Consider the following 17,540-nt stretch of genomic DNA (forward strand, 5'->3'; position numbering starts at 1 on the left):
ACTCAACAATAAGAAAACAAACAACCCACTTAGAAAATGGACCTGCCCTAGCAGGTATGGATTGAGTGCTGGTCTGCAAACCAAAAGGTCGCCAGTTCAATTCCCAGTCAGGGCACATGCCTGGGTTGCAAGCCAGGCCTCTGATTGCTGGCATGGGAGAGGCAACTGATGGACAACCAACTGATATATCTCTCACACATCAATGTTTCTCTCCTCTTTCTCCCTCCCTTCCCCTCTCTCTAAAAATAGACAAATAAAATCTTAAAACAAAAATGAAAGAAAATGGACCAAAGATCATTAAAGAAGATATGCAGATTGCAAATAAGCATATGAAAACACATGCCATCACGTATCATATGCCATCAAAGAAATAAGTGTAAATTAAAGCTGCAAAGAGTCCTGGCCAGATAGCTTAGTGGTCTGGAGCATCCTCCCAATGTACCAAGGTTGTGGGTTCAATTCCTTGGTCTAGACACATGCAAGAGGCACCACTGAATGCATGGATGGGTGGAACAGCAAACTAGTGTTTTTCTCTCTCAAATCAATAAATTAAAAAAAATTTAAACTCAGTGAGATATCACTACGCACCTAACAGAATGGCCCAAAATCTAGAATACTGACAATACCAAATGCTGGCAAGATTGTGGAACAGCAGGAACTGTCAGTCAAAATGCATAATGACACAGCCTCTTTGGGAGCTAGTTTGACAATTTCTTACAAAACTAAACTCATACTCATACCATATGATCTAGCAACTGTGCTCCTTGGTATTTACCCAAAGGAACAGAAAACTTTTCTCCAGAAAAAAATCCTGCATAAAACATTTATGACAACTTTACTAATAATTTTCAAAACTTGGAAACCACCAAGATATCCAGTGGGTAAATGGATAAATAAACTGATACACCCAGAGAATGAAATGTTCTTATTCATTGAAAAAAAGAAATGAGCTATCTAGTCATGAAAAGACACAGAGGAAAGTGAAAAGCATATTATTTAGTGAAAGAAGCCAATCTGAAAAACCTACCTAATGGATGGTTTCAGCAGTATGAAATTCTGGAAAAGGTACAACTATGGAGATAATAAAAAGATCCATGATTTACAGGAGTTGGGTAGAGCAAGAATTTTTAGGGCAGTGAAACTACTCTGTGTGATACTGTAATGATACATACATGTCACGTTGAAACTGAAGAAGTCGATGTTCATGCTGCCTGTCACTACCAGAACCAATAAGTAGAAACAAAGATTGAATCCTTATAAGTGCTATATTCAGATGGCCATGGATTTGAGAAGACAGTATGCACCCTCAAAAAACCATCTTACGACTTCCAGCCAAGATGGAAGCATAGGTAGATATGCTTTGCCTCCTCACACAACCTGCCACGTCCACTGCCGCATCCACTGTTGGATCCCTCTCTCTGTGACAAGGTCCTGAGAGAGGGTGTAAGACTTCAAGGAAGCAGTTTCCAACCTGGTGGACGTGGCATGGAAGGCCCTGCAATACCTATTGTGATTGTGCTTGCTTTGGGGATCATGACCCTTTTCTGCTTTATCATTATGAATACCCTGGCAGTGATTCAGATAGTGTGCCTGGACCTTTCCCAGCTCAATGAACAGGATAATAATATCATACTAGAACGTCAGAGAATATAAGTACAAAGAAACAACCAGAACAATCTGAGAATTCAAGCTTAATCAATAACAGATCATTGGAAAAACACCCAAGATAAGATAGAATACTCTAAGAAATCAAGAGATGATCTCACTGCTTTCTTAGAGGGAATCAAAGTACAAAACATGTCTATAAAAGAACTCCTAGAGAAACTTAAAAGAAGTACCCTTAAAAGCCCCCTGCAACATAGGAATAGCCCCTCCTTTACCTTGAATAAGAATATATATCAACTAGACAGGCAAAGAAATAACAAAAGCTAGTTAGTTATTACAAACTAAACAGTCACTAGGGAGTCAGAATTTATGGTACACAGAAAAACATTTTGGGCAAAAAAAGGTAGATAGCTAAGTTAGACATCACAAGGGCCTTATAATAAATTTCCTATTTTCTCTACTCAATCTAGCATATCCTTTTGCCCTATGACAAATTCTGAGAAACTTTAATATACAATAAGATACTTCTAATTGTCTGATTAATGGCTCTCCTAGTTAAAATAATCTTTAACTAAATCTATGGGAATTTTCGTACTTTTACTGATTACCTTTGTATTGATTTTTTCTGCTTAAATGATCATGTTATACTGCAAATGTTAATCACTACCTAAAATGAAAATATAAAAACCTGCTTGTACTTGCAATAAACGGAACAGAGCTTCACTGTCCTTTGAGGCGTGTTGTCGTCTATTACCCAGCGCTGACGCCTACCCTCACCTGTGGGACCCCTTGACCTGCTGCGGCCGGACCGCGGCAACAACCAAAAGAAGGACAACACAAATTTAAAAACAAAAAATAAGGGCACATGCCTGGGTTGCAGGCCAGTTCCCGGCAGGGGACTCATGAGAGGCAACCACACACTGATGTTTCTCTCCTTCTCTCCTTTCCTTCCTCTCTAAAGATAAATAAATAAAATCTTTTAAAAAATTATATATAAAAATAAATAAATAAAAACAAAAAATAACCAGAAGTGCCAGAAAATTGAACTGTACAGAAGTCCAACAACCAAGGAGTTTAAGAAGACACATCCATCCAGACCAGTAGGAAGGGTGAAGTAGGGAAGCTGGGGCAGAGAGGATGTGTGGCAAAGAGGCGGCTGGAGGCCTGGATGGGCGAGGCAGCAGCTGGCGGTCTCACATTTGTATGCAGATAACTGGGAAGAACAACTGGAGAGTGAGACAGACCTCGCAATCTAGGGTTCCAGCATGGGGAAATAAAGCCTCAAAACCTCTGATGGTAAAAACCTGTGAGGACTGCAGCTGGAGAAACTCAATTTCACAGAACAGTTCACTGGAGAGACTCACGGGGTCATATATTGTAACAAACCCACCTACCTGGGAATCAGCACCAGAAGGGCCTAATTTGCTTGAGGGTAACAGGGGGGAGTGACTGAAAGCCTGCCAAGCACCAAGCAAGTGGCATTGTTCCCTCTCTGACCCCTCCCCCACATAGAGCTCTACAATGCAGCAATGTGGGTTGTCCCACCCTTGGGCAACCCACCATACCTAATTCACCATACCTAAGGCTCCACCCCTTACATCATAATAGCTGAGCCAAGACAAAAAAATATGGCCCTAATGAAAGAAGAAATCAAAGCTACAAAAATAGAACTAAGAGATGAAGAGATAGGCAACCTATCAGATGCAGAGTTCAAAACACTGGTAATCAGGATGCTCACAGAAATGGTTGAGTATGGTCTCAAAATGGAGGGAAAAGTGAAGGCTATGCAAAGAACCAACAGTGAAGGGAAGGAAACCAGGACTAAAATAAACAGTTTGGAGTAGAAGGAAGAAATAAACATTCAACCAGAACGGAATGAAGAAACAAGAATTCAAAAAAAATGAGGAGAGGCTTAGGAACCTCCAGGACAACTTTAAATGTTACAACATCCAAATCATAGGGGTGCCGGAAGGAGAAGAGGAAAAGCAAGAAATGGAAAACTTATTGGAAAAAATAATTAAGGAGAATTTCCCCAATCTGGCAAAGGAAATAGACTTCCAGGAATTCCAGAAAGTCTGGAGAGTCCAAAAGAAATTGGGCTCAAGGAAGCACACAAGGCACATCATAATTGCATTGCCCAAGATTAAAGATAAGGAGAGAATCTTAAAATTAGCAAGAGAAGAGGAGACAGTTACCTACAAAGGAGTTCCCATAAGACTATCAGCTGATTTGTCAGAAGAAACCTTGCAGACAAGAAGGGACTGGAAAGAAGTCTTTGAAGTCATGAAAGGCAAGGACCTACATCCAAGATTACTGTGTCCAGCACAGTTATCCTTTAGCATGAAAGGGCAGATAAAGTGCTTCCCGGATAAGGTCAAGTTAAAGGAATTCATCATCACCAAGCCCTTATTATGTGAAATGTTAAAGGGACTTATCTAAGAAAAAGAAGATGATCATAAATACGAACAGTAAAATGACAACAAACTCACAAATATCAACAAGTGAACCTCAAAAAAAACCTAAGCAAACAACTAGAACAGGAAGAGGATCACAGAAATGAAAATCATCTGGAAGGTTATCAGCTGGGAGGAGGAAGTGGGGAGAATGGGGGGAAAGGCACAGGGAATAAGAAGCATAAATGGTAGGCACAAAATAGAGAATGAGGTTAAGAATAGTATAGAAAATGGAGAAGCCAAAGAACTTACATGCACGACCCATGGACTTGAACTAAGGGCAGGGTGGGGGAGGGGATGCGGGTGGGAGGTGGGGTGCAGGGCAGAGGGGGGAAAAGCAGAGAATGGGGCAACTGTAATAGCATAACCAATAAAATATTTTTTAAAAAAACACCTGAACATCTTATCTCAAGCTGCCTTTTTTTATAGGGAGAATTAAAGGGTAGGTAAGGGCTTTTGGGGATGGGGGAAAGGTTAATCATATTGTTGGGAACTGTCCTGCCTGGTTTCAGAAGCTGAAACCCTGCCTACAGGCAAAAAGGCCCCAGGGCTAGGGGACCTTGGGACCATAAGCCACTAAGGAGATAAAACTTATCCTCCCAGGCAAGGGTGCAGCCTGTGCCCCCTTTACTTCACCCTGCTTGGTCCCTGGAGGATGGCTGGATAGTCAATGATGGCTAAAATTCCTCAAGGAAGGAACAACCTAAGATAGGCCCAGTTGCAAAGGGGCCATCAGGGAAGGATTTAGGGGATTGTGGAGAAGCGACAAAAGACCCTCACTCCTTGGCTTCATCATAACCTGAGTCCTCATTCCATTTGTAAAAAGTCTCCTAATCTCTCGGCTGCCTTGCTTCCCCTGCCTGATTCAGGCCTAAAACAATGGCAAAGGGAGGTGCAGCCCTGTGCCAGAACCGGGAGTTCCAAGCAGGGGCTGATCAGGCTTGAGAAGGAATGTATTAAATCCTATGAAACCTGCTTTGCTAAGAATGTCCTCAATTTAAATGTTAAGGGTCCAAGCACAAAATAAGTTTGTTTCCCAAGGTTTTACAGCTGATTGGTGTCACCCTGTCTACCAGACCTTGACTCAAAACGACCCCTGTGATCCCAGAAATATTATCTGTAAACCATACCTCCTTTCTTTGATATGCAAGCTAAACTCAATAAAAGCCCATTGAGAGAGAGGCTCAAGACCTTTCTCCTCTGAGACTGGTCAGCCTTTTCTCCCCAAGCAGGTCATGTCTTGGTAGGCTTATTCTCATCTGAGGTGGCAGGGAGAACTCTGCTGGACAAAGTTCCCCAATATCAAGTAAGAGTTGCAGTCCTGCTGTGATTTTCCTAGTACTCCTTTATCTGTCAATCAACAATTCTCTATCTGAGTTCCCTCCCCAGAACACAATGGCTCACATACCATCTCCATCCCTAACAAACACCCTTGGGGCACAAAGGTTGAATTGGTTGTCGACCTCCAGGACTCAAGTGGTCATGAATTCCAGTTCCTGGAGTAAGTTTTCCACCTGTATTAATCACTTAAGCCTATCAACTATAGCTGAGGCTAAAAATTTTTAACTCTTGCCCTCACCTATCAATGTTACATTTGTGCAAACTCACAAGATGTCCAACAACAAGAGTGAGCCAGTGAAATCTATGGACTCTGGGTTACTGATGTGTCTGTGTAGGTTCATCAGTTGCTGGGAGGCTGTGCACACTGTTGGGGCTGGGGAAACACTGGGACTCTTTGTATGTTCTACTAAATTTGCTGTGAACCTAAAATTGCTCTAGAAAATAAAATCTATTTAACATTTTAAAAAGAGAGCTTCTCTAGTAATCAAGAAAATGTCCACTGATATAGTCACAAAATTTATATTCTAACCATGAGGTTGGGAACAAAATTTAAGTTTGATAATATTAAAAGTTAATGAGATTGTGGGGAAAATGGTATTCTCCTGGGGGCATGGATACAAGTTGTTTTGGAAGATACTAGACACTAAGAAAAAAAAAGGAAAAAAACATGCTGATCCCACACACCAGCACAGCCTGAGGATGCAGAAGTGTGACTTAGTGGGAAAAAAGGGTAGCCAAATTAGTCAAAAAGCCAATAATATGGAAATGTACTAATAAAATGCACATGTTTCAATACTACATATACTATGAGTGACAGTCATATTATCAACATGAATAGATAACAAAAACATTGTTGAGTAGGAAATTTTTTAATGAGACAGAAAGAATGGGGGAATATACCAATCCTTAAAGGACAAAACCTAGAGGATTTAACAATCAAGTTTTATCGGCATCTCAAGTAGCAGATAATTCCCATCTTATTCAGGTTGAGTTCAAGAATAGAAAAAAAAAAAAAGAAAAAAGGGGAATGAGAGGGGGAGGACACACAACTTCTTTGAAGAGGATAGATAGTATATAACCTACAAACCAGAACTGGACAGGGCTACAACACAGATGAACCTGGAAAGAAGCCAGACACACAAGGCCACACAGTGTAGGACTCTGTTTATAGGAAATGTCCAGAACAGGAAAATCCACAGGCAGGAAGCTGGTTAAGGGTCACCAGGGCTGGAGAAGGTGGAGGAAGCAGGTAATGAGAACAATGCTTAATGAGTCCAGGGGGTTTCCTATAGGGGTGAGGAAATGTTTTGGAATGAGAATGCAGTGGTAGTTGCTTAGCACTGTGAATGTACTAAATGGCACCAAATTGTTCCCTTTCAAATGGTTCATTTCATTATGTAAATTGCATCTCAATGAAAACAAAACCTGTTAATGAACATGGAGCTAGATAGGGAAATGCAGACCAATTTGCAAAAATTTCCGTGGAAGCAAAAGTCCCAAATCTTGCAGCATGCAAGGATTCTGTCATGACCAAGCATGACTTGTCCAGAAAAGCACAGAGGAGTCAAACCTCAGAAAATCAGGGCAATTTATATCTGCGTGCTGATGGGCTTGCTGCTGACACAGGCACTTGTTTTCACTGCAATAGTATGTGTGTATTTTACGCAGTCAGACCTGAGAGGGGCTCATACACCCACAGCAGGCGCAGCCACTAAGAACCCTGGCAGTCTGCAAGCAGAGCACTCACCACGCAGGAAAGAACTTTGGAAAATACTAGCACATTTCTCACACGTATAAAGAAATGAAGACAGGAATAGGAATTACACTTTACAAAAAGATTCAGCCCAGAACAATACACATGCCACAGTCTTCCACTTAAAATGTATGAGTCAATGATTTTTAGTATATTCACAGATAAGTACAACAGTCACCATGATCGATGTTAGAGCATTTCCATCACCACAGAGAGGAACCCACTCGTACCCTTTAGCTATTACCTTGTATCCTGCCACTTCCCCAGGACCTAAGCAATCACTAATCTTTCTCTCTCTATAAATGTACATTCTGGACATTTTGTACACATGAAATCATATAGTACTGACCTTTGCTTCTTTCATTTAACATAATGTTTTCAAGTCTCACCCACACTGTAGCAGATGGCAGACCATCTCACCTTTTTATGGCTGATTAATATTTTAGTGTATGGATGGACCATATTTTATGTATTCACTCATCCCATTGAGGGACCTTCAGGTTCGTTCTACCCTTTGGCCATTACACTTGTGCTGCTCTGAACAGTTGTGTGCAACAAATATATATTTTTTAAGATTTTATTTCTTTATTTTTAGAAAGAGGGGAAAACAGGAAGAAAGAGAGGGAGAGAAACATCAATGTGCAAGAGAAACATTAATCAGTTACCTCTTGCACACCCCCAACTGGAGACCTGGCCTGCAGCAAATCAAACCAGAGGCCTTTCAGTTTGTGGGATGACTACCAACCCACTAAACCATACCAGCCTGGGCACAACAAATATATTTTGAAGAAATAAAGAATCTCTCATAACCCAAAGAACTGCATAAAAGTGGAAATTCCCTACTGTGGCAAAACAGTAGAAGAAAATATAAGAAAGTCCCTTTTTTCCAATTTTTAAAAATGTACATGCTGCTTTATTTCTGTAAGGATACACTGAAACATCAGATGATACTAGCTAATGACAAAACATAGAAATGGGGCATTGGCTTCTCTAACCCCAGCCACAAGACTGTTAATATGTATTGTCATTACACATTCACTTTGAGATTGTCTCATTCTACCAAGAAAAGGGTAGATAAGAAAGGGGCTAGAAATCAGCAAGTAGGTGATCCTGCCTCTCAGTAAGTACTACCTGGACATGTGTTTGTGAGGATGATAACCTCCCTGCTCCCCCAAATGCAGCTAAACTCTTGAGGACCAGTCCTGGCAACCACAAGAGAAGGGGTGCCAGTGGGCCTCTTTAACACAGGGACAAAGAGCAGACAACTATAACAAGGGTGTCCAACCCATAGCCTGCAGGCCACATGCAGCCCAGGATGGCTGTAAATGCATCCTGACACAATATCATAAATTCACTTAAAACATTATGAGTATTTTTTGTGATTACGTGTCACAATGCCACACGAAATCAAAATATGTATGCTAGCAGTATTTGTACACGTGTGGCTTCAGTTTTACAGTAGTGTGTGGCTTCCAGTGTGTTATCATCCAAGTGCAGGCAGTAGAACTGACACCATCAGACGCTACATGTGCTAGTGGTGACTTAGCAAGGCAGTGATTATCAATATTTCAAACTGCCATTGCAATGTTAGGCATTTATTGTTATTTAGAACTCAGGTAAGTAATCTTATTTATTATTAAAGGTATTTCCTCACCTCAGCAATGCCTCACACATCACCCACCATGCCTTACTATCAGTGGTCTGCCTTGCCCTGCATCGGCAGCCAAGAGAGCTGTGGAAGGGCCCAAACCTTGCTATTCTACTGTCAATTAATTTTCATAATAAAAGTAAATAAAGTCCCTTACCTATTATTGTTTTTTATAATATATTTTGATCATGCCATTACAGTTGTCCCATTTCTCTCAATCATTCCCCTCCACCTTGCACACCTACTCCCTTGACATTTCCCCCCTTTAGTTCACGTCGATGTGTCATAAGTTCTTTAGCTTCTACATTTCCCATACTACTCTTGCCCTTCCCCTGTCTATGCTACTTATTTTCTGTACCTTCTCCCCCCTTCTCCCCCTGCCCACTCTCCTGTTGCTAACCCTCCATGTGATCTTCATTTCTATGGTTCTGCTCCTGATCTAGCTGTCCTCTTAGTTTGCTTTTGTTTTAGGTGTGGTTGTTAATAACTGTGAGTTTGCTGTCCTTTCACTGTTCATATTTCTTACCTTCTTTTTCTTAGATAAGTCCCTTTAACATTTCATATAATAAGGGCTTGGTGATGATGAACTCCTTAAACTTGACCTTATCTGAGAAGCACTTTATCTGCCCTTCCATTCTAAATGAAGGCTTAGCTGGATAGAGCAATCTTGGATGTAGGTCCTTGTATTTCACGACTTAGAATACTTCTTTCCAGCCCCCTTTTGCCTATAAGGTCTCTTTTGAGAAATCAGCTCACAGTCTGATGGGAACTCCTTTGTAGGTGACTGTCCCCTTATGTCTTGCTGCTTCTAGAATTCTCTCCATTTTAATCTTGGCTAATGTAATTATGATGTGCCTTGGTGTGTTCCTCCTTAGGTTCACCTTCTTTGGGACTCTCTGAGCTTCCTGGATTTCCTGGAAGTCTATTTTCTTTGCCATATTGGGGAAATTCTCCTTTATTATTTGTTCGAATAAGTTTTCCAATGGTGGCTGTTCCTCTTCCCCTTCTGGTACCCCTATAATTTGGATGTTGTAACATTTAAAGATGTCCTGGAGGTTCCTCAGCCTCTCCTCATTTTTTTTGAATTCCTGTTTCTTCATTCTTTTCTGTTTGGTTGTTTCTTTCTTCCTTCTGGTCCACTCCATTGATTTGAGTCCCAGTTTTCTTTCCATCACTATTGGTTCCCTGTACATTTTCCTTCATTTCACTTAGTGTAGCCTTCATTTTTTTTCATCTAATTTGCAACTGAAATCAACCATTTCTGTGAGCATCCTGATCACCAGTGTTTTGAACTGTGCATCTGATAGGCTGGCTATCTCTTGGTCGCTTAAAAGTATTGGCTCTGGGGCTGTGATTTGTTTTTCCATTTGAGCCACAATTTTTTTGGTCTGATCACGCATGTTACATATGAGGGGCAGAGCCTTAGGTGTTCACCAGAGCAGGGCAACCCAGTGGTTGGGTTGTAATGCTGTATGTGGGGGCAAGGATAGAGAGGGAATAATGGTACTTGCTCTGCTCATATTTCAGTACCATCTGATCCTTCCCACAAGCAAATTGTGCCCTTCTGGTGTTGGTTCCTGGGTGGGTGGGCTTGTGTACATTCTAGGACCCTGTGGGTCTCTCCAGCGAACTCTCCTGTGAGGCAGGGCGTCTCTCCCAGCATCTCTGCTCCGACAAGTGTTTTCCATCAGTGCTTTTAGGTTTTATTTCCTATTGCTGGGGCCCTGGGTTGTGCAGTCTGTCTCACTGCCCTTTTTGCCTGGTTTATCTGCGTGTGAATGTGTGACGGTGGTTGGCCAGTGGCCTTGTGCACCTCACTGGGTCTGCTCATTTCCTCCCCGTGCCCAGAGTCTGCCAGCCACCGCTGTTTTCTGTCTCAACCCCTCTCCACTGTCCACCAACTGCGCCCCTCTTACCAGTCTGGATGAATGGTTGCCGGACTTCCATACAGTTAAATTTTCTGTCTGTTCTGGTTGCATTTTTGTTTCTGAATCTTTGTCGTCCTTAATTTTGGTTGTGCGAAGAGGCACAGTATTTCCACCTACTCCTCCATCTTGACCAGAAGTCTCTATTATTGTTTTTTTTTTAATTCCAGCATGGTTTCTACAGTATCTCAAAAGAAAAAAAGAACTCCAAAAAAGAAAAATTATGGATGAAGGAAGATTGTTCAATGAAAAGTGGACAGATGAGCACCTTTTTGTCAAGGCAAATAGTAAGACAGTCTGCTTAATTTGTAGGGAATTTGTTCAAATTTTCAAAGACCACGATTTGAAAGACATTATATGCAAAAACATGCTGCTAAATTCACTGTGTATGAAGGATTGTGTCATAAGGACAAAACAGCAGAACTGGGAAAAAAGTGTGTCTTCTCAACAAAAACTTTTTTCAAAAAGTTACAACTCAGGTGAATTCCAATATAAAAGCTTAGTCATGTGGTAGCATATTTAATAGCAAAAAAAAAAAAACCCAAAACCATTTACTGATGGTGAATTTATGAAGCAATGTATAGAAAGTGTGGCAGATATCATTTGCTCTGAGAGGAAGAGGGATATTTCTAAAATCAGTTCTCACAAGACTATAGCCAGGTGAACTGAAGAAACTGGAAAATCTATCAAAAGAATTTTGGAGAGTAAAGCTGCTGATTTTAAATTTTATGCTTTGGTGATGGTTGATAGCACTGATACTACAGATACGGCTCAACTTGCCATTTTTATTAGAAGTATTGATGATGAATATAATGTCACTGAAGAAATGGCATCTCTAGTTCCATTGAAAGACACAACTGAATCAAGAGATTTATATGAAACAGTAAAAAATATGTTGAAGCAAATTTCTGTGTCCATTGTCAGCATACCTAGTACAGTTACTGATGGTGCCCAATAATGGTAGAGAAAAGAGAGAGACTTGTAAAAGTAATAGAAGACAGTGCAATTGCCACTCAAAACTCATGTTTGATGAAGTATCACTGCAAAGTACACCAAGAAAATTTACGCACAAAATCTTTACAAATGTAAAAACAACAAAGTTTTAGCAACAAAAACGCAGCCAAACCACAGAAAATTGAACTACACGGAAGTCTGACAACAAAGAACCCTTCAGCCAAACCGGTAAGACGGGCAGAGACAGCAGCAGAGCGGGGTCGGGCAGGAAAGATCCATCGGACCGACCCGGGTGCTTGACCCAGGTGCGCCAGCAGCCGTGGGCGAATCCCAGGTGTGGAGAAGCGGGCGGACCCACTGAGGGCACAAGGCGATGGACTCACTGAGGGCTGACCACGGTCACACATTCTTGCGCAGATAAACCGGTGAAGGAGCTAGCAGTGACACAGACCGCACAGGCCCCAGTGGCAGGAAGCAGCAGAGGGGACCGCCATTGTCCCTCTCTGACCCTGCCCCCACATACAGTGTCACAAACCAGCAACCTGGGAGGCCCCGCCCTGGTGAACAACTAAGGCTCTGCTCCTCATATGTCATAACAGGCATGAACAGATCAAAACATGGCTCAAGAACAACTCAGAGCCCCAGAGCCAATAAAACTAAGCAATGAAGAAATAGCCAAACTTTCAGATGCACAGTTCAAAACACTGGTGATCAGGATGCTCATAGAACTGGTTGATTATAGTGACAAATTAGAGGAACATATGAAGGCTTAAATTAATTGAAATTAATGGAAATGCACAGGAAACCAATAGTGATGGAAAGAAAACTGAGACTCAAATCAAGGGAGTGGGCCAGAAGGAAGGAAAAAAATGACCAAACAGAAAAGGATGAAGAAACAAGAATTCAAAAAAATGAGGAGAGGCTTAGGAACCATCTTTAAACGTTCCAACATCCGAATTATAGGGGGACCAGAAGGGGGAAAGGAACAGCCACCATTGGAAAACTTATTTGAACAAATAGTAAAGGAGAATTTCCCCAATCTGGCAAAGGAAATAGACTTCCAGGAAATCCAGGAAGCTCAGAGAGTCCCAAAGAAGGTGACCCTAAGGAAGAACACACCAAGGCACATCATAATTACATTAGCCAAGATTAAAATGGAGAGAATTCTAGAAGCAGCAAGACATAAGGGGACAGTCATCTACAAAAGAGTTCCCATCAGACTGTCAGCTGATTTCTCAAAAGAGACCTTGCAGGCAAGAAGGGGCTGGAAAGAAGTATTCCAAGTCATGAAAGGCAAGGACCTACATCCAAGATTGCTCTATCCAGCAAAGCTTTCATTTAGAATGGAAGGGCACATAAAGTGCTTCTCAGATAAGATCAAATTCAAGGAGTTCATCATCACCGAGCCCTTATTATATGAAATGTTAAAGGGACTTACCTAAGAAAAAGAAGATAAAAAAAATGAACAGTGAAAGGACAGCAAACTCACAGTTATTAAGAACCACACCTAAAACAAAAGCAAATTGAGAGGACAGCTAGATGATGAGTGGAACCATAGAAATGAAAATCACATGGAGGTTTAGCAACAGGAGAGTGGGAGAAGAAGGGGGGAGAAGGTACGGAAAATAAGTAGCATAGACGGTAGGCAGAAAATAGATGGGGGGAGGGCAAGAATAGTAGGGGAAATATAGAATCTAAAGAACCTGAGACACATGGTCATAAACTAAAGGGAGGAATGATGGGGGAGGGGTGTGCAGGGTGGAGGGAAATAAAGGGGGGAATAGAACAACTGTAATGGCATAATCAATAAAATATATTTTAAAAATTTTTTTAATCTTTACAAATGGATAACATCATGCAAATCATCATCAAGACTGAATTTCATAAGAGCCAGGGGATCGAATCATCACCAGTTCCAGGAATTCCTTAAAAGTATTGATACTAACTATGGCAACATCATTTATTTTTCAGAAGTAAGATGGCTAAGTCAAGGCCAAATGTTGAAAAGATTCTATGATTTGAGGCATGTTATCAAGTCACTTATGGTATCAAAGAACAAATTTGTGCTGGAATTGACAATGAAAACTGGCTCATAGATTTAGCATTTTAGTGGATTTAACTGCTCATTTAAATGAGTTAAACATGCATCTTCAAGGTGAAAACCAACTTATCAATACCATGTTTCAAACCATAAAAGCATTCCAAATGAAACTGAAACTATGGCAAGCTCAAATTAAGGCAAACGATTCTATTCATTTGGACACATTGGCTAAACACAGTGAAAAATACACAGCCTTGCCTTTTGATTTTATATAAGAATTTGAAAACAGATTTCAAGATTTCCAGGAAAATAATCAGTATTTTGCTACATTTGCAACTCCATTTTCAGTCAACATAAATGTTACCTGCTAATTTTCAAATGGAATGCATAGAGCTGCAATCTGACATTCAACTTAAAGAAAAATTTGATTGTTCCTCTTTATTGGACTTTATAGGTCCTATCTTCCCAGGGATAAATATCCCTTGCTTCACAATCATGCCTTTTTCATGTCATGACTATTGGGCAGCAGCTACATTTGTGTGCAACTATTTTCAAGAATAAAACACATTAAGAGTAAAATTAGAACCAAAATATCTGATGAGCGAGCACCTTGAGAACTCACTGAGAACTGCAACTGCTTCTATCAAACCAAATACTGATGTGCTATTTTCTCAAATACAATGTCAAACATCCCACTAGTTTGATGTTGCTTTCTTTTCTTTTACATTTATAATTTAATTTTTTTAATCAATGACGTTTTATTACTTAGATATGTACATTTTCTTTGTTAGTGATCACGAACTTGGGACCTGCTCAACAATTTTAAGATTATCAAAAGGGCTGCCACATAATTAGGATTATTATGTGAGGATTTTACTGCTTATCTGTGATGGTGGATATCGCAAAAATTATGCACAGACCTTTATCGCTCTTTAGCACTTGTTAGTGTTTGTGTACTTAGTGTGTAGCCCAAGACAACTCTTCTCCTTCCAGTGTGGTCCAGAGATGCCAAAAGGTTGCACACTCCTGAACTACAATGTTTGTTACAAGGGGTTCAGCTGGCCACATCCGTGCCAGTCACAGCCCTGGCGCCTGCTCAGGTACCCCTCCAGAGTTCTATGGTTACTTCTGTGGGATGATGTCAGAACTGGAGGAACCTGTGAGGGGTCTAAAATATTGCCATGCAAGTCTCCACTCATAAACTATGTCGCTATTAATTAAAACAAAATATTGGTAACTAAAAAAAGAAATGACAGCTGGGTTAGTTTTGTTAAGCTTCCAGAAATATTCACGGTGACAATATTCATCTGAAACAGACTCGTTCTCTCAGATCTGCCTGTACTTTCCAAGTCACCTGTGTGTTTTGTGCTTGAAAGTAGGGAGGTTCAGAAAACACAACTAAATTCAAATATTAATTTTCTAGAAATTCGTATTAGCCAATTAAAAGCGCCGAAGAACAGAATGGAGGTTTTGATGAGGGAAGTTAGACCACGCATTTTGGTAAGTTCTCCTGTGCACAGAACAGGGTGAGCAGCAAGTTGGAGCAGCTGCTGCAACTTGGTGTTGGGTGATGACAGTGGGGCCCAGCTGAGTCCCAAAGGGCATCTCAGTGGGCACTCTATCTCTTAGGCTTCTTGCTTATATCACTAAGCAGCTATCAGTAAATGGTTAGCTTTTCTGCTCTGTAGTAAATATGCAGTAAAGTCAATCTATCTAAATGTTCACTTTTTAACTGCAACCATCACAAAATTAACTTTGCTGTGGAGTTGCTTTTTGCTAAATCCTACTATGATTGCTGTGTACCCTTATTTGAGTAATACTATAAAATGGCAAAAAAGACAGAAGGGCTGTGGTTGGGTACTTCAGTTGGTTAGAGCATCATCCTGATACGCCAATGTCAGGGGTTCCATCCCTGGTTGGGGTACATCTGGGAGGCAACTGATCAATGTTTCTCCCTCACATTAATGTTTCTCTCTCCTTTTCTCTCCTAAACTCTCTAAAATCAATAAATATATCCTCAGGTAAGGATAAAAAAAAGATGGAAGGATAATTTTGAAGAGGTGAAAGGCCACTCTTTCCCTAAGGACAGTATAGGGCAGAGGGCAAGGGCATGAAGCACAAGACTCAATCCCATTTCACAGGACAGGAACCCTTCCATTTTACAGCTTTCTGGCTAGTCAGGGCAATAGACTCATGCCTGATGGCAAACAAAGTGCTTCTTGGCAGGTGCACAGAGCATTTTTTGCAGTGGAAGCAGTAACTGTACCAGGATTGTCCTTCATGGGCCACCACACTGGAGCCTTTACCAACCAGTGATGGGGTTCTTGCACCCAGCACACTACTTGGCCACAAAGTCTTGTAGCCATCCATACAGTAACACTGGTCTTCTACAGCAGTGACACCTGACCAACAGCTTCTCAGAGCAGGTGACACACGCAAAGCACTAGGCATGCCGGGGCTGATCCCAGTACATGATTCTCCCCAATGTGTTGCATTTCACCCAATGCTTGACAAATTTGGCCTCACAGCAAGTTACACAGAGGAAGTCCTCCCCTTTAGGAAAGAAGCTTCCAGTCTGGGTGACTTGCCTGCAGTTGCTGCAGGTGAAGGTGTCTTTGTGCCAGATGGCCCCCTTACACTACGTCTGATCTCCTGCCACAATGGGCTTGAAGCAGCCTTTGCACTCCAGGGAGTCCTTCCACATGGCACACTTGTTGCCCAGGATCTTGCTGAACTGAGACACAAAGGTCTCGTGGGGCAAGGGGTGCAGACACTTAGCACAAACGGAGCAGATGTCACGCCAACAGCAGTTCCTATAGCACATCTGCTTGTAGTCAGCACCAAAGGGCTCATGGCATCCACACAGGTGTTGGAGCAGAACTTGTCAAAGCATTTGCCTTCCCTGTGCAGGCTGTCCCTGTGGTGGTGGCCATTAAACTTCTCAGCCATGGGGCCCACCTTGCACCTGGAAGACTCTCACACTGGATGTGTGGACAGGATGTGAAGTTGCTGACAACTATATCCAGCCCTTACAAACAGGGGCTGGATATAGTTGTCAGCAACTTCAGTGTGCTGCCTGGGGATGCTGGCAGTGCAGGGGTGTAGGCAGCAGCCACTTCCTGCACTGACATCCAGGCATGGTGGCAGCAGACTGCCCAGGTATATATTTTTTTCCATGGAGGAAGAATGAACCAGTTCCCAGTTCTGTAAGAATACAAACTAGCATATTGTTTCAGAATAAACTGCACCTATGCACAGCTGCTATTAAACCAAGTTAGCCTAAAACAAAGTCTTATTTAAGGCAGAAGCTTTCAATGCAATAAATCACCTTTTCTTTTCCTCCCCAGGCATGTGTCCCGGCCAGAATCCAGCTGGCGACCTTTCAGTTTGCAGGAGGATGCCCAACCAACTGAGCCACACCAGCCAGGGTTCAATAAATTGCTTCTTTAAAAGGGGATTTTCTTTTTTTAAAAAAAGATGGTAGGATTTTCTTATTGCAGAAAGATACTTTAAAACTTAAGACAGTACATGGCCATCTCTGCTCAAAATCTAAAGGTACCCAGCTTCCTACATACCCTGTGTCCACCCGCATCTCTGACATCAGGTCTCACAGCCACCCCCACCCCACTCCCTCCAGACTTCCTGGTTCTAGATCACATGTCTGCCTCAGACCCTTACTAGTTGCTGTTCCCTCCTCCCGGAATGTTTTTTCACCTGCATATCTGTACAGCTCACCCACCCTCCTTCCTTCAGGTTTCTACCCAAATGTCTCCCTATCTCAAGGCCTCTTTTGACTACCTAATATAAAAAGGGTGACCCA

At 41.6% G+C, this 17,540-nt stretch overlaps 1 pseudogene; it reads right to left on the reverse strand.

The window, feature by feature from the left end:
- Window positions 1–15,897: 15,897 nt before the first annotated feature.
- On the reverse strand, window positions 15,898–16,669 carry LOC119059315 (four and a half LIM domains protein 1-like; annotated as a pseudogene).
- Between the last annotated feature and the right edge of the window lie 871 nt (window positions 16,670–17,540).

Source organism: Artibeus jamaicensis, unplaced genomic scaffold, assembly GCF_021234435.1.
Source record: "Artibeus jamaicensis isolate MK-2021 breed Jamaican fruit bat unplaced genomic scaffold, CSHL_Jam_final contig_648, whole genome shotgun sequence".
Taxonomy (NCBI): Eukaryota; Metazoa; Chordata; class Mammalia; order Chiroptera; family Phyllostomidae; genus Artibeus; species Artibeus jamaicensis.